This window comes from Euphorbia lathyris, chromosome 4 (genome assembly GCF_963576675.1).
Source record: "Euphorbia lathyris chromosome 4, ddEupLath1.1, whole genome shotgun sequence".
Classification (NCBI taxonomy): domain Eukaryota; kingdom Viridiplantae; phylum Streptophyta; class Magnoliopsida; order Malpighiales; family Euphorbiaceae; genus Euphorbia; species Euphorbia lathyris.
The window spans coordinates 33,268,888-33,287,641 of NC_088913.1; positions in this window are offsets into that span (position 1 = coordinate 33,268,888).

Consider the following 18,754-nt stretch of genomic DNA (forward strand, 5'->3'; position numbering starts at 1 on the left):
TTTTTTCCGTTCTTCTTATCTTTCCTCAGCGTGGGGCAGCTTGACTTTATATGGCCAGTTTGATGACATTCAAAGCATGTAATGGGCTTTGAGTTGTCTTTCTTGTATTTGCTGTCACTGGACTCAGCTTTATACTTATCAAACTTTCTATAAGGCTTCTTAGAGTATTTGTCATTTTTCCTGAACAGCCTTTTCATTTTCCTTGTGAACATAGCCATCTCTTCATCATCTGTTGAGCTCCCATCAGTGGAGTCAGCTTTCATGACAAGAGATTTCTGCTTCTTGTCTTCAGACTTTTCCTTCACCTCGAAGTTTTTCATTGATATCTCATGGGTCAGCAACGAACCGATGAGTTCGTCATATTTGTAGGTGGTTAAGTCCTGAGCTTCCTCAACAGCGGTCTTCTTTGCTTGCTAGTCTTTAGGAAGACTCCTGAGTATCTTTTTGACTTGTTCTTCCTTAGTGAAGATCTTCCCAAGTCTCTTGAGCTCATTTATGATGTTGGTAAACCTTGCATTCATGTCAGATATGCCCTCATCATTGTTCATCTCGAACAGCTCGTACAATCTCATCTGCTGGTTCACCTTGGACTCCTTTACTTTGTTGGTTCCTTCATAGGTGACCTCCAGCTTCTTCCAGATCTCTTGCGCCGACTCACAACCTGAGATTTTATTATATTCTGCAGCATCGAGCACACAGTGAAGCATATTAATAGCCGAAGCGTGATTTTGAAGCTTCTTGAGATCATCCTCTGTCCATTTGGCCTCAGCTTTTACAACTGTTTGGCCAGCCACAACTTCGACAGGTACAAATGGGCCTTGCACTATAGATAGCCAGGCACTCATATTTGTAGCCTGAATGAAATTTTTCATCCTATTCTTCCAGAAGGTATAGTTAGACCCGAAGAATAGGGGATGCCGAGTGATGGACAGTCCCTCAGGCAATATCTGAGTTGTTTGGTTTCCTGGGAGAAACCGAGTACTGTTTTTGCCCATAGTGGGGATCAGCTCAAGGTTGTTAAACCTTTTACAGTGAGCTTTTAGGCTCTGATACCACTTGTTGGTCCCTTATAACGTTACAAGTATAGTTCCAATGGGGGGTTAGGAACTATTTAAACTTTTTAAAACTTAGGGCAGACTTCTTTTCTTAAGAGAAAAGGTTTTAACAGCGACGCTGAGTAAACAGTAAGATACTGGCTTAGTCAACTGGTGACTAGGTTAGTTTCTTGACTTGAGTCAGGAGATAGCACTTAGAGTCTATTCCTGAGCTCAGATGTTTGATGCGCACAACTCAGCTTGACCTCTTTACTTGGTCAGTTTTTGGTTATTTAAGCAAGCAATATATATAAGGAGTTTAAGGTAAGAAATACGTTACTTAGTAGATTTATGCAGGTTCGGCTTCTAAGCCTACGTCCTATCCCCGGAACACGTTCCGAGCTTTCGAATCCTCTACTGAGCTCTTTAAAGGTAGAGCCTCAAACCTTTTACAATCTTAGCAACTGAGTATAACAAGAGTACCTTCCTCTATACCTCTACTCAATCCTAATCTCTCGCTGAGTACTATAACCGAGTACTCAGCCTCTCCTTTCTAATCTCTAGAAATGATAAGTGTTTGTCCTAAACAATGATTGCTAAGACACCTTAGATGATTGAATAATCACTCTAGACTTTTACACAAAAGATATGAAATATAGTGTAAGATTGCTTTGCTTTTTGCTTGCAGAACTTGCGTAGAAATTTGGTCAGCGTAATGGCTTGATCAAGTTCTGTATTGAATGAAGCTTCTGATGGCACTATTTATAGAGACGTCTTGAGGCATCGATCATTTCGAATTTCGAAATAACCGTTGGAGGGAAACGGCTTCCTGTCGTTGTCATCCTGACTTGCTCAGAGCTCTCGGCCAATCAGATTTGAGTATCTTCTGTCCTCGGTCAGCTTTTGGTCAGCTCGGCAGAGTGTCTCTACATTTATGGTAATGTTAACTAGATAGCATACTGTGTCGTCTGAACTTTACCCAAAGTGGAAACACTTTGTCTGGAAGTTTTCCTTAGCCAGCTGCTGTCTTGTATGCTTTGTTGAATCAACTCAGCAGCTTCGTTCCGAAGTTGTTCCCTGAAGGTCTTCTAGATCCTTCTTCCGCTAAGTTACGTTTTGTCCACAACGACAACGTTTTGACATTCACGGGCCGAGTTGTCTTGAACAGTTTGACTTGGGCTTTGACTCTTGTATTGAGCTTGGGCCTTTTAATCCTTATGTCTTATAACCAATTTTTTTTAACTCAACGTTGAACAAACACATTAGTAGAATAAATCAAAGCATTTAAACTTAGTGTGTTTAGAATATGTTTTTAATTATACTTAAACAATTTTGTCAAATCAAAATCATTTGGAAATGTGTTTCAACAGGGTTTTCATCGGAGTGATTGCCGTCATAACCAGCTCCTGTTGGGGTTTTGGTGTCCTATAGACAATTGTTCTAGGATACAAACTTAATGTAAATGAATTGTTCTTTATATCATTTGTTTTAATGAGATATATGTTTTATAACTATATAAAGGCAATCCCTTTTAAGCACTAAATAAAGTCTAATAAAAGGAAATCCGTAAGTTTGTTTAAAGTGATTATAAAGTGTTCATACAAGCATGAAGTGAGACAAAACTTTATAATAAACTAATAAACTTAAAACCACCCCAAGTCAAGTGATATGTTTAGGATTGATATATCAATGTTGAGACTTGTATGTAACAATGTCTTCTGTCCGACAGAAAGCTGATCTCACAAGCTTCATATATACAGATATCTGGACAGTTACATAGATCCGATGAAACGTTGTTCATTAGGATTGGGGATCCGATTTGAGATAATAGGATGGGTAGATTCATCCTTGTCACCTGTTCATCTCATTGGTATTAATAGGTATAACTAATCCTCAGACTCAAAGGAATGTTAATTGGTCATCCTGAATTACTGAATGTGAGACTTTGATCCTGCTGTCCCACGATCCTTAACAGAGATGACTCTGGGGTGTGAACGACAAAGGTTGGGTGTCACAGGAGGTAATGTCAGGGTAGTTATACATTGAATTGAGCATTTATCACTCCCGATTAATGGGAGTTACATCCAAGGATCGCTTGTGGAAGACTCGACTCTAAATCCTTACAAGGTGATAGCTTAAGAGTAAGAAATACTGATTTCACTTAACCTATCTATTTGAGTTGACTCGGCCTGTACAAGTAAAACGAACGTCTCGCTATATGTGACTTGACATCACCCATAGTCATAAGATTCAGTTCAAGGATGTAGTTGATAAAGGATCGAATTATACTGTAACTAATACGGAAAGGTTAACGACAGAATCAACCTGTCTTCTTAACGGACTCTGGGGGAATGATTACAGACTTGCCAATAACATACTCAGTACATCATTCCGTTATGCAAAGATTAAATATAATTCTTGAAGAAATTAATTTAATAGTTGCATACGGCCAGAAGTAGTAAGAACCTAATGGATCACACATAAGACTTGGAACCAAAAGAGAGATGAATGTTATTAATTGATGGAAGCCCAATTGAGCCCAGTAAGGCCCATTTAATTAAGGGGGCTGAAATTTATATATAATTAGTAAAGAATTATTTTAATTCCATTAATCCTAATTTGATTAGGAATATGAATTAAATTAATTAAGAGATAATTAAGTTAGGAGTTTTAATTAGATTAATATACTCCTATTATTATCCAATAAGGTTATTTATTATTATCCTAGATATATTAGATATATAGTGAGATAATAATTAGGAATTCTATTCCGAATTGAATTCCTATTAAGTAACCTAATTCTATCTAACTAGGGTTTAGATACAAGTGATTATATATACCCCTATATACATGAATTTCGACTAAGCCTCCCTAATCCCACCTAGTGATTTTCGAAATCCCTAGCTTAGAGAGAGAAAGAGAATTCGACTCCCCCAGTTCGTGGACAAGAATTCATACGGCTTCCACCGATCGATACCTTTTCTTTGATCTTGTGTTGATTAATTAGAGGCAATCTATTTTGGTTGCATCTCATACGGTTGATTCTAACTTAATCTCACTGTGTTCGTGAAAGAAGGAAAAACAAACAAAAGGGAGAAATTCGTTTTTTTTCACCTACATCAGGTCAGTTCACTATTTCGCGGATTCTCGGAGATTGAACCGTCGGATCGTCGCGATTTTTGGACAGTAGCTTCTAGACATATTCTTCCACGTTTCCACCTAAGGGATTGTCATTCAGAGGTCTGGAAGGTCTATTTCGGATAGGAGCAGATTGGTAAACAGTTTCCATCTCTTTTGAAGTTGTGGGCACTTCGTTTGCAACGGTAGATTGATCATCGAAAGGTATTTCTTCTTATCCCTCTTTATATGAAATAACGATTAACGGATCCTATGGTTAAAAGGAAGTAGGCTAAATTTTTTATATTTCCGCTACTATACCTTAGCCTAATTTTCCTTCAGCTCCGGAGATGTTTTGGGAATCCGACATGATTTTTAGGGATTCTTTGAGAGTATTTGAAGATTAGGGATTTAGATAGAAATCAATTTGCCAGAGATTTCAAAGTGTAAAGAGATATGAGTGGGAATTCGTCCACTATTTATAGAAGGTCGAGTTGATCTGGAACGTTGAAGTAGCTGTTTTACCTCGAGATGATCAAACAACAATAATCTGGCATTTATGACACGTTTGGCGCAGTTGTTTTCTTAATTATTGGGATTACGTCATCCTAGGTGGCTATTTATGGCGTGTGTGTTAGCTTTTAATGTTAAACGGATTTTACTCAGTATTTGGAATTCTAAGCGTTTGAAACGCTCAGTTTTACGTAGAAGAATTTTCATACAAAAGTAACTCAACCTGTAGAAATCACTCAATATGTATATCTAGTCGGCATAGGGTGATTCTATGTTATTCAGTTTAGCTCAGTTTGAGTAAGTTACTTAGCATGCAATAACTACTCGGCATATAGTATAATCACTCAATATTGATCAAGAATTTATTGGACAGGATTACACATACCGATAGCTTCTCTTAATATGCTGAATTGCTCATGAGCCAGAGGCTTAGTGAAGATATCCGCAAGCTATTCATCTGTTGGTACGTAGGGCAGTTTGATCTCACCTTTGAGTACATGATCTCTAATGAAGTGATGCCTTATGCTGACATGCTTCATCCTGCTGTGTTGGATTGGATTTTTGGATAGGTCAATAGCGCTTTTGTTATCGCACTTGACTTCAATTGTTTCTGTTTTGACTCCGTAATCCTCAAGCTGTTGCTTAATCCATAGGACTTGGGCGACACAGCTTCCAGCAGCAATGTACTCAGCTTCAGTTGTAGACAGGGCAACTAATGACTGCTTCTTGCTGAACCAAGACACTAGACAACTTCCAAGGAAATGACATCCTCTAGAAGTACTCTTACGCTCTAGCTTGTCCCGTCCATAGTCAGCATCAGTGTATCCAATGAGTGTGAAGTCATTTGAGTTTGGATACCACAAACCTGCATTAACTGAGCTCTGCAAATATCTAAAAATTCTTTTCACAGCTATAAGGTGTGATTCTCTGGGGTCAGCTTGATATCTAGCGCAATAGCATACTGAGTACTGAATATCAGGTCTACTAGCAGTAAGATAGAGTAGAGAGCCAATCATACCTCGATATAACTTACTGTCTACTGACTTACCTTTCTCATCCATGCATAGGACAGTGTCAGTACCCATTGGGGTTGATATGGGTTTACAATCCTCCATATCGAATTTCTTTAACATTTCCTTGGCGTACTTAGACTGACTAATAAAGATGCCATTCTTCCCTTGCTTGATTTGAAGTCCAAGGAAGAAGTTGAGTTCGGCCATCATAGACATTTCGAACTCAGTTTGCATCTGTTTGCTAAATTCTTTGCACATAGATTCGTCAATAGCACCAAATATTATATCATCTACGTAAATTTGTGTCGGCAGGGTATTTTTACCCTTCTTCTTAATGAATAAGGTTGTGTCAGCTTTGCCTCTGACATAGTTCCTGGTCAGTAGGAAATTGGTCAACCTCTCATACCAAGAACGAGGTGCTTGTTTCAGGCCGTACAAGGCCTTCTTGAGTTTATAAACATGGTTTGGAAATTTTGGATCTTGAAACCCAGGAGGCTGACTAACATATACCTCTTCGTTTATAAATCCATTAAGAAATGCACTTTTAACATCCATTTGATATAGTTTGAAGTTCATGAAACTAGCATATGCACACAATATATGTATAGCCTCTAACCTAGCAACGAGAGCAAAGGTCTCACCATAGTCAATGCCCTCTTGTTGACTATAGCCTTGGGCTACAAGTCGGGCTTTATTTCTAACTACATTTCCTTGCTCATCTAGCTTATTTCTAAAGACCCACTTAGTTCCTATGGTCTTTTGTGTTGGTCCCTTATAACGTGACAAGTATAGTTCCAAGGGAGGGATAAGAACTATTCAAAATTTTATCTGTTAATGCTGCCTTCTTTTTCTTATGAAAAGGGTTACACAGCGCGCTAAGTGAATTTAAGACACTAGCTTAGTCAACTGGTGACTAAGTCAGCTTCTTTCCTTGAGTCAGGAGATAGCACTCAAGTCTATTCCTGAACTCAGATACTCAATGCACACAACTCAGCGTGACTTCTTTACTTAGTCAGTTTCAAGCAAGCAATATATATCAAAGGAGTTAAAGGGTTAGAAAGATATTACTCAAAGGATTTATCCAGGTTCGGCCTCTCCGCCTACGTCCTGTCCCCGGAACACGTTCCGAGCTTTTTGAATTCTCTACTGAGCTTTTTAAAGGTAGAGCATGAAACCTTTTACAAATAGAAGCTGAGTATAATAAGAGTACCTTCCTTTATACCTCTACTCACTCCTATATCTATGCTGAGTACTATAACCGAGTACTCAGCCTCTCCTTTCTATTCTTCTAGAAATGATAAAGTGTTTGTCCTAAACAACAATTGCTAAGACACTTTAGATGATTGGAAATCACTCTAGACTTTTACACAATAATATGAAAATTGGTGTAAGGTATTTTCTTTGCTTTTCTCACAGAATCTTCGAGTATGGATTTGGTCAGCGTTTCGACAACTTGAAGTTCTGTCTCGATTGAAGCAAATGGATGGCCTTTATATAGTGACACTTGAGGCACCTGGTCATTTCGAATTTCGAAATAACCGTTGGAGGGAAACGGCTTCCTGTCGTTGTCACTCTTGAGCGTGCTCAGCGTCGTTGGCCAATAGAAATCTTGCATCTTCTATCTTCGTCAGTCTTCGGCAGAATGTTTCACCATTTAAGGAAAAGTCCACGAGACAGCTTTCTACGCCTTCTGAACTTTTCCCAAAGTAGAAATACTTTGTCTAGAAGTTGAACATTGCCTGCCGATGTCCAGACTGCTTTGTCGTCCAACTCAGCAGCTTCTCCTTGAAGCTTTTGCCACGAAGGCTTCTCGATCCTTCTCTTACTGAGTCGTCGTGTTAGTTGATACGGCTTCGTTTTGAACTTCTAAACCGAATGGTGTTGATGTGTTGACTTAGGCTTGACTTCCACTTTATGGGCCTTTGGGCTTTTTTAATCTCAATGTCTTATACACAATTAAACTCAACATTAAACAAACACATTAGTATAAATAAATCAAAGCATTATAAATTTAATGTGTTAGAATATTTTTAGCATTACTTAAATAATTTTGTCAAATCAAAATCATGTGGAAAGGTGTTTCAACAAACTCCCCCATTTTGATGTTGGCAAAAATATTCAGTCGAAGAACTCAGTGTTGAGCTCCCCCATGATAGTTGACCTTATTTTATCAAATAACTCCCCCGTAAGGGTTGAGCTACTGACTTAGTTTTACTCTAAACATTTCAAGGTTTAATTGAGTAAGTCTAAAGTCAGTTTTCAGAGATAGGTCAGCTCATGGAACATATTCTTTTTAACTCAGTTTTACGCGAAAGATTTAAATATCAGAGAGCGCTGAGTATGCTTTGTTCAATGAGTTTTAGTTAAGTGGACATATAAGAAGTGGTCAACATGCATGATCAATACAACAGACATATCATCAATTAATATAGACAGTGTAGCACAGTTGATTCAATGAAGATGCGTTTTAACAAATTATATCAATCACATCGCACAAGAGTAGTCAGTATGAATAAGATAGAGATGCATATAATTTGTTTTGAATTTAAAGTCAGCACAATACAAAAGGAAATAGATATAAGGGTTCAACAACAAAAGCTATCCTAGATAGCAAAAGTTAAGCTACAATAAGCTACTTTTGTTTCCCCTTGTCCTTGTGTTGCTGCTGACTAACTGAGGCTTGCTGAGTTCTAGGGGCTTGTTCTTTCTCCCCCGTTTTGCCATCATCAGGTTTGGGAATAAAGGTGGCTTCAATGGCAACTTGATTTAGGCGTTGAGAGAATGCCTTTAGCTTTTTCGTGCTTTCATTCATTCCATCGAAGATAGGAACACCATCATCCACAATGGATCGAGGAATTCCAATAGAGGCAGCACTCAGAATACTCAAAACAGCGGCTTGAGACTTGCCAATCCAGTGCATGGTTTCAGTGAGTATGGCAAAGGCTTGATGAAACATTTTGAGCAATGAGGAGCCATAATACTCACGCTGATCGTTGATTTTGCGGACATTGCTGAAAGTTGCTCGAGAATACTTGAGAATCTCGTTAGTCTTAAGCTCGTCAGTTGCCATCTCTTGTCTATTTAAGTTCAGCAGACGCACAGCTTCGCTGATTTGCTCAATAAAGCACTGAGAGGAGTTGGACAACTGGTGATTGGTTTTCTCTTGCTCGGTGTGAAGCTGGCTGAAGAGATTATGTACTTCGGTGGAAGTGGCATATGCTGAGTTCGCAGCTGACAATTGATGAAACTCCCTTTGGAGTGAGTTTATATGGTTGACCATTGTTAGCTGGAGTTCGGCCAGCTTTAGGATAGAGTCCTGCCTGGGCTGTTGAGATTATAGTGTAGTCATGACACTCAGAAGATCCTTCATACCTTTGATCTCGGTGAGAAGCTGAGTGACAAACGAAAATGGAGTTGTCTCAACAGCGGTAGATTCAGCGGTATTGGCACTTTGTTGATGGAGGTCCTGGATAAGAGCTTGAGCTGAGTCAACAATTCTTCGACTAGACTCAGAGGCAATGAGATAGCTAAAGGACCCATCCTGTGTTGGCCTAGATGCCGGAGGTGGAGTAAAAACGGATAGGGGCAGTGTTTGGTTCTGCTCGTTATTTGAAGGCCCAGCATTGTCAGCGGCTGGCCTGGTATTAGTATTGTCAGTGGAAATTGACTAAATTTGAGTCTGCTCATTTAGATGGGAAAGTGGAAGATCAGCAGAAGGAGTAGCTTGCGCAGTGTCAGGCTGAAGCTGACTAGGTGATGGAGGGTTAGGAAGTTCAGTATCCACCTGAGCAGAAAGTTCCTTATCTTTCTCAACTGTTTGAGGAGCGGAGTCATCGAGCACTTGCTCGGCATTGCTTTGGTCGGCATGTTCCTTCCGAGAAACAGAGGCTTGATTTTCTTCAGACTCTGGTTGAGGCACAGGTGTGTTGGAGAAGTATTTGAGTTGAACATCTGTAAGATCAGGAATCTCATCCCTCAGTGGTGAGTCACCCATGATGTCAATGACGGGTGGTTTGAAGGCTTTCCTCTTTCTCAATCTCCGAAGCTTCGGAGGAGTAGGGTCACACGGAATGGACTCAAGTGAGTCAGTGGGTGAGGCATCCCTTTGCACAGCAGGAGCATTTTCTTGGTGCTCAGTTTCTTCTTCATCATCAACCAACTCAGTGTTGATTGGTTCAAGATGCTCATCATTGGCTGGTTCCTCAGTGTCATCCTGACCACTTTCTTCTTCTTCTTCAGACTCATCATCATCCAGTTCTTCTTCCTCTAATTGGTCATCCAACTCTTCTTCCTCATCAAACTGACCACCCAACTGGTCTTGGTATTGTTCTTCCTCATCCTGTTGCTCAGGGTCAATCCCTTGACTCTGTGCATAGTGTGAGTTAGGAGGAACGACGATGTCTATCGGCATGGCCTTAATAGGTCTTAATTCAAAGTTGAGCTTCTTCTTCTTTCTTAATGGTTGGTCAGCAACCTCTCTTTCTTAAAGGTCTCACCGTAGTCAATACCTTCTTGCTGACTATAGCCCTGAGCTACGAGTCTTGCTTTGTTTCTGACCACGTTCCCTTGTTCATCCAGCTTGTTGCGGAAGACCCATCTTGTTCCTATGGTCTTCTGGCTTCTTGGTTTTGGCACTAGATCCCATACTTCATTTCGTCTGAACTGATCAAGTTATTCTTGCATTGCATTCATCCAGTATTCGTCATACTCAGCTTCGGTGAAATTCTTTGGTTCCTGGATTGAGACGAATGCTATGTTGCTGAGGTATCTCCTGAGTTGATTTTTGGTCATCAGGGTATTCTCAGCGGCATCAAGAATGGCACTTTTTGAGTGACCTCTTGGTATCCTAATCTCCTTTGGTAGATTGATGTCTTGCACTGGCTGTGTTTCAAAAATCTCTGCAGGTGTAGATTGGTCAGTGAAAGTAATTTGAGTTTCACTTTTACCTTTGGTCAGCCCTTGAGGAAATGACTCAGCGGCTGTTTCTTGGTCAGCCGGTGCTGAGTGTGGATCATCCTCGGTCAGTGGCTGGTATCTTCCTGCAGGCTTAGTTTCATTGAACTCAACATGTACTGACTCTTCTAAGACTTGAGTTCGTTTATTGAAAACTCTGTATGCTTTGTTGTTTGTTGAGTAGCCTAAAAAGATAGCTTCATCAACTTTTGAGTCAAACTTAGCTAGGCTATCTTTGGTATTTAAGATAAAACATTTACAGCCAAAGGCACGAAAGTATCCAATGTTGGGCTTTCGTCCTTTCTAAAGTTCGTAGGGGGTTTTCTTTAGTATAGGTCTAACCAGAGCCCTATTAAGAATATAGCACGCTGTGTTGACAGCTTCTCCTCAAAAGTACTTTGGAAGCCTATGCTCACTCAGCATCGTCCTGGCTATTTCAACCAAGGTTCTGTTTTTCCTTTCAACAACCCCATTTTGTTGAGGCGTTCTAGGAGCAGAGAAATTATGGTCAATGCCGTTGGTTTCACAGAATTCAACAAACTGTTGGTTCTTGAATTCTCCACCATTATCACTTCGGATGTGATCTAACTTAAGGTCTTTATCATTTTCAAGTTTTCTTACCAAATTTGAAAATGTCTCAAAGGTTTCATCCTTGCTACTCAGCAAGATGATCCAAGTGTACCTAGAAAAGTCATCTACAATGACCAAGGAAAATCTTCTTCCACCCAAGCTCAGCGGCTGGACTGGACCGAAGAGATCCAAGTGTAGTAACTCTAATGGACGCTTAGTTGAGACAATGTTTTTACTATGAAAAGATTGTTTGGTTTGTTTTCCAGCTTGGCAAGCGTGGCATAGTTGACCTTTTTCAAATTTAAGTTCTGGCAGACCCCCAACCAATTGCTTTCTTGCTAATTTGGCCAAGAGGTCTATGCTTACATGACCAAGTCTCCTGTGCCATAGCCAGGAATTTTCTTCCTTTGACACTAAGCATACAGTTTTTGAAAACTTCTTTTCCAAGTTCAGCATAAAGACATTATCAATACGAGGGGCAGTTAAAATTAACTCATTTGTTTTACCCTCGAATATTTTACATCCAGTGTCATCAAATATAACTTTTCTCCCATTGTCACATGGCTGAGCTACGCTGAGTAAGCTATATTTGAGTCCGCTGACTAGGGAGACTGACTCAATAGTAGGATTGCCACTAATGGTTCCTGACCCTACTATTTTACCCTTCTTGTTGTCTCCAAAACTTACACTTCCTCCTCGTTTACGCACAAACGTGATGAACTGAGTTTCATCACCAGTCATATGCCTCGAGCATGCGCTGTCAATGTACCACATCTTTGACTTCTCAGCACACCTCACTGACTGGTCAGCACCCTAGTGCTGAGCGTGCCAGCACACCTTTGTGGTGTGTCCTTTCTTCCCACAGAAGTCACACTGGACATTCCGCTGAGGATTCCATCTCTGCTGACTAGTACTTCGGTACTCAGTGTTCAGAGGTTTATTTCTTTTATTTGGAACCTTAAGTTGGTTCTGAATTGATGTGACGTCCTTCCTCAGTTTCTTAGAATCTGATTGGACCTCAGTGACACACTTTTGCATGATTTCTACATTACTATGCAAAATCGAAGTGTCCTGGAGGATATATTGAAGGTCACTCAGTTTGACCTCCTCAACCTCATCACATCGCCTGCTGAGTGCTCTAACCTTTTTATTACACTTTTTGACAAGTGTATAAAGGTCACTCAGGGCATTAACCATTTCATTTCTGAGCAAGGGTAGTGATATTACCTCAGTTGAGTGTTCCTCATCGTCAGATGTAATGGAGGGGTCAGGATGCTCAGAAACATAAGGCTCAGCAAGCTCATCTGCCATGAAGCAGATCTTTGTTGACTCAGTGGCATCAGCTTCAGATGATGATGAATCATCACTATCACTCCAGGTTGCCACCATTGCCTTCTTGCCGTTTTTCCTTTCTTTCCTCAGCGAGGGACAACTTGACTTGATATGGCAAGTTTGATGACACTCAAAGCATGTAATGGGCTTTGAGCTGTCCTTCTTGTACTTGCTGTCGCTGGAGTCAGCTTTGTACTTATCAAACTTCTTGTAAGGCTTCTTAGAATATTTGTCATTCTTTTTTAACAGCCTTTTCATCTTTCTGGTAAACATAGCCATCTCTTCATCGTCTGTTGAGCTCCCATCAGTGGAGTCAACATTCATGACAAGAGACTTTTGCTTCTTGTCTTCAGACTTCTCCTTTACCTCGAAATTCTTCATTGAGATCTCATGGGTCAGCAGTGAGCCAATGAGTTTATCGTACTTATAGGTGGTTAAGTCTTGAGCTTCCTCAACAGCAGTCTTCTTTGCTTGCCAGCTTTTAGGAAGACTCCTAAGAATCTTCTTGACCTGTTCTTCCTCAGTGAAGATCTTCCCAAGTCTCTTGAGCTCGTTGATGATGTTTGTGAATCTTGCATTCATGTCTGAGATTCCTTCATCATCGTTCATTTCGAACAGCTCGTACAATCTCATATGCTGGTTCACCTTGGATTCTTTCACCTTGTTGGTTCCTTCGTAGGTGACCTCCAACTTCTTCCAGATCTCCTGCGCTGACTCACAACCTGAAATCTTGTTGTATTCTGCAGCATCTAGCGCACAGTGAAGCATGTTTATAGCCGAAGCATGGTTTTGTAGCTTCTTGAGATCATCATCTGTCCATCTAGTCTCAGCTTTGACAACCGTTTGGCCATCAATAGTTTCAACAGGAACAAATGGGCCTTGGACTATAGATAGCCATGCGCTCATGTTTGTTGCCTGAATGAAATTCTTCATTCTATTCTTCCAAAAGGTATAGTTAGACCTGAAGAATAGAGGAGGCCGAGTTATGGACAGACCCTCAGGTAAAATCTGAGTTGTCAGATTTCCTGGGAGAAACCGAGTGCTGTTTTCAGCCATAGTGGGGATCAGCTCAAGGTAGTTAAACCTTGCACAGTGAGCTTTTAAGCTCTGATACCACTTGTTGGTCCCTTATAACGTGACAAGTATAGTTCTAAGGGGGGATAGGAACTATTCAAAATTTTATCCGTTAAGGCTGACTTCTTTTTCTTATGAAAAGGGTTACACAGCGCGCTGAGTGAATTTAAGACACTAGCTTAGTCAACTGGTGACTAAGTCAGCTTCTTTCCTTGAGTCAGGAGATAGCACTCAAGTCTATTCCTGAACTCAGATACTCAATGCACACAACTCAGCGTGACTTCTTTACTTAGTCAGTTTTCAAGCAAGCAATATATATCAAAGGAGTTAAAGGGTTAGAAAGATATTACTCAGCGGATTTATCCAGGTTCAGCCTCTCCGCCTACGTCCTGTCCCCGGAACACATTCCGAGCTTTTTGAATTCTCTACTGAGCTCTTTAAAGGTAGAACACAAAACCTTTTACAAATAGAAGCTGAGTATAACAAGAGTACCTTCCTCTATACCTCTACTCACTCCTATATCTATGCTGAGTACTATAACCGAGTACTCAGCCTCTCCTTTCTATTCTTCTAGAAATGATAAAGTGTTTGTCCTAAACAACAATTGCTAAGACACTTTAGATGATTGGAAATCACTCTAGACTTTTACACAATAATATGAAAATTGGTGTAAGGTATTTGCTTTGCTTTTCTCACAGAATCTTCGAGTATGGATTTGGTCAGCGTTTCGACAACTTGAAGTTCTGTCTCGATTGAAGCAAATGGATGGCCTTTATATAGTGACACTTGAGGCACCTGGTCATTTCGAATTTCGAAATAACCGTTGGAGGGAAATGGCTTCCTGTCGTTGTCACTCTTGAGCGTGCTCAACGTCGTTGGCCAATAGAAATCTTGCATCTTCTGTCTTCGTCAGTATTCGGCAGAATGTTTCGCCATTTAAGGAAATTCCACGAGACAGCTTTCTACGCCTTCTGAACTTTTCCCAAAGTAGAAATACTTTGTCTAGAAGTTGATCATTGCCTGCCGCTGTCCAGACTGCTTTGTCGTCCAACTCAGCAGCTTCTCCTTGAAGCTTTTGCCACGAAGGCTTCTCGATCCTTCTCTTGCTGAGTCGTTGTTTTAGTTGATACGACTTCGTTTTGAACTTCTAAGCTGAATGGTGTTGATGTGTTGACTTGGGCTTGACTTCCACTTTATGGGCCTTTGGGCTTTTTTAATCTCAATGTCTTATACACAATTAAACTCAACATTGAACAAACACATTAGTGTAAATAAATCAAAGCATTATAAATTTAATGTGTTAGAATATTTTTAGCATTACTTAAATAATTTTTTCAAATCAAAATCATGTGGAAAGGTGTTTCAACATTTTGATTTCTAGGTTTTGGTACTAAATCCCATACCTCATTTCTTTTGAACTGATCAAGCTCCTCTTGCATAGCATTGATCCAATGTTCGTCGTGCTCAGCATCAGCGAAACTCTTTGGCTCATGTACTGAGACGAATGCAACATTGCTGAGATACTTTATAAGCTGATCTCTCGTCATCAGCTTGTTGTCAGCAGCATCAAGAATGGACTTCTCCGAATGTCCTCTTGGAATTTTTATTTCTTTGGGTAATGTTGAGTTGTCTGGAATATGTGTTTCTACAACATCTGCAGGAGTAGATTGGTCAGCAAAGGTAATTTCGGTTTTGTGCTTACCTTTGGTCAGTCCTTGTACTGATGACTCAGGGGCTCCATTTTGATCAGCGGAAACTGAGCTTGGTTCATCTTCAGCGGACTGAGTTGTCTTTCCTGCAGGGTCAGTTTCACCGAACTCGATATGGACAGACTCTTCTACAACTTGAGTTCGTTTATTATACACCCTATATGCTTTACTGTTAGTTGAGTACCCTAAAAAGATCGCTTCGTCAGCTTTAGCATCAAATTTAGCAAGATTATCTTTTGTGTTGAGTATAAAACATTTACACCCAAAAGCACAAAAGTAGCCAATTTGGGCTTCCGTCCTTTCCAAAGTTCATAAGGGGTTTTCTTGAGTATAGGTCTAACCAAAGCCCTATTCAATATATAACATGCTGTGTGGACAGCTTCACCCCAGAAGTACTTTGAAAGCCTATTTTCACTCAGCATTGTCCTAGCAATTTCAACTATTGTTCTGTTCTTCCTTTCAACAACCCCATTTTGTTGAGGCGTCCTAGGAGCAGAAAAGTTATGATCAATGCCACTGACTTCACAGAATTCATCAAACTGTTGGTTTTTGAATTCTCCGCCATTGTCACTTCTAATATGAGCTACTCTTAGGTCTTTGTCATTTTCAAGCTTTTTAATCAATGTTGTGAACATCTCAAATGTTTCATCCTTGCTACTCAGCAAGATGATCCAAGTGTACCGTGAGAAATCGTCTACAATGACTAAGGAAAATTTCTTACCGCCCAAGCTGAGTGGATGGATAGGTCCGAAAAGATCCAAGTGTAGTAATTCCAACGGTCTCTTGGTTGAGACAATATTTTTACTTTGAAAAGACTTTTTCGTTTGTTTACCTTGCTGACAAGCATTACATAATTGATCTTTTTCAAATTTCAATTTGGGCAATCCCTCAACTAATTGCTTTCTAGCTAATTTGGCAAGGAGGTCCATACTTACATGACCAAGTCTCCTATGCCATAGCCATGAGTTATCCTCTTTAGATACTAAGCATATATTTTTTTAAAACTGTTTTTCTAAACTCAACATATATACGTTGTCAACACGAGGGGCAGTTAAAATCAAATTATTTGTTTTTCCCTCGAGTATCCGACACTGAGTGCAATCAAATATAACCTGTCTACCACTGTCACACAGTTGAGCTACGCTCAATAGGTTATATTTGAGACCCTTAACTAAGGAGACTGACTCAATAGTGGGGTTACCTCCGATAGTACCTGAACCTACTATCTTACCCTTTTTTATTATCTCCAAAGCTTACGTTTCCACCTCGTTTAAGCTCAAGTGTGATGAACTGAGTTTCATCACCAGTCATGTGCCTCGAGCATGCACTATCAATATACCATAGTTTTGATTTCTCCACGCATCTCAGGCTCACCTGCATTTTAAACTATTCATCTTTAGGTACCCAATTCTTTTTGGGTCCTCGTTTGTTAGCATAAACATGTGTTATATCATGTTTTAGTTTGTGACGACATATATTTATTGTGTGGCCAGCTTTACCACAGAAGTCACAAAATGTTACCCTTTTGGGGTGACTTTGTTTTTGGTCAGCACCATTGTGCTGAGCATGCCAGCATACCTTGGTGGTATGACCTTTCTTTCCGCAGAAGTCACATTGTACAATCTGCTTATTATACCAACACACGTCTATTGTGTGTCCTCTTTTCCCACGATAGTCACACTGAGTGAACTGTCTACGCTGACCAGTACCTGAGTACTCAGCATGAGATTTATTTAAACCTTTCATTTGGTTCTGTAGATTTGTGACATCCTTCCTCAGTTTCTTTGAATCTGATTGGACTTCCGAGACAAACTTATGCATGATTTCCATATTGCTATGCAAAGTTGAGTTGTCTTGGAGAAGATATCGAAGGTCACTTAGTTTGACCTCTTCAATCTCGTCACACCGCCTGCTGAGTGCCTTTATTTTCTTGTTACACTTTTTAGTCAGTGTATATAAATCACTCAGGGCGTTAACCATTTCATTTCTAAGAAAGTGTAAGGAAGTTACCTCATTTGAGTATTCCTCCTGTTCAGATTCTTCAGATAAGTCAGCTTGCTCAGATTGAGTGTGGTCAGCAGCATCATCGGCCATAAAGCATATGTTTGCTGACTCGGTGGCATCAGCTTCAGATGATGTTGACTTATCGCTATCACTCCATGTGGCCACCATTACCTTTTTGCTTCCCTTCTTTTCTTTCTTTAAGTTGGGACAGCTTGACTTAGTGTGCCCAGTTTGATGGCACTCGAAGCATGTGACAGGCTTGGAGCTGTCCTTTTTATATCTGCTGTCACTTGACTCAGCTTTGTACCTGTCGCTTCTTTTGTATGGCCTCTTGTTGTTCCTCTCGTTCTTTCTGAACAGCTTCTTCATTTTTCTTGTAAACATGGCCATCTCCTCATCATCTGTTGAGTCAGCTTTCATGACAAGAGATTTCTACTTCCTGTCTTCTGACTTTTCCTTTGCTTCGAAGTTTTTCATAGAGATCTCATGAGTCAGCAGAGATCCGATCAGCTCGTCATATTTATACGTGGTCAAGTCTTAGGCTTCCTCCACAACCGTTTTCTTAGCCTGCCAGCTCTTGGGTAGACTTCTCAAGATCTTCTTCACCTGTTCCTCTTCGGTGAAATTCTTCCCGAGCCTCTTGAGCTCATTTATGATATTTGTGAATCTTGAGTTCATCTCCGAGATGTCTTCATTTTCGTTCATCTCGAACAGCTCGTAGAGTCTCATGTGCTGGTTTACCTTAGATTCATTGACCTTGCTCGTACCTTCATAGGTCACCTTCAGCTTTTTCCATATCTCCTGTGCTGACTCGCAACCTGAAATCTTATTGTACTCTGCAGCATCTAGAGCAAAGTGAAGCATATTGATAGCCGAAGTGTTATTTTGTAATATCTTGAGGTCATCTTCTGACCACTCAGTTTCACTCTTAACAACTTTCTCATTGTCAACAGTTTTATAAGGCACATATGGGCCTTGAACTATTGCAAGCCATGCACTCATGTTTGTGGCTTGAATAAAGTTCTTCATCCTATTCTTCCAGAATGTATAATTAGATCCAAAGAATAGGGGAGGCCGACTAATTGATAATCCTTCAGGGAGTATCTGTGTTGTTTGGTTCCTTGGAAGGAATTGAGTGCTGTTCTCAGCCATTTATCGGGATCAGCTCAAGATAGTTATATCTTTGAGTAGTGGGCTATTAGGCTCTGATACCACTTGTTGGCCCCGTGTGATTAGTTCCAAGGGGGGGGGGGGGTTAGGAACTAATATAACTTTTTAGTTTTAATTATGCTGACTTAATATAATTCTTTGAGTTTCACAACTCAGTTTTGGTCAACACGGCCGAGTGAGTCGTAAGACGGCTTTAGTCAGATACTGACTAGAGCTGTTTTACTTGCAAGTTGGGAAATGACACTTTTGTGGTCAGCTTCCAACT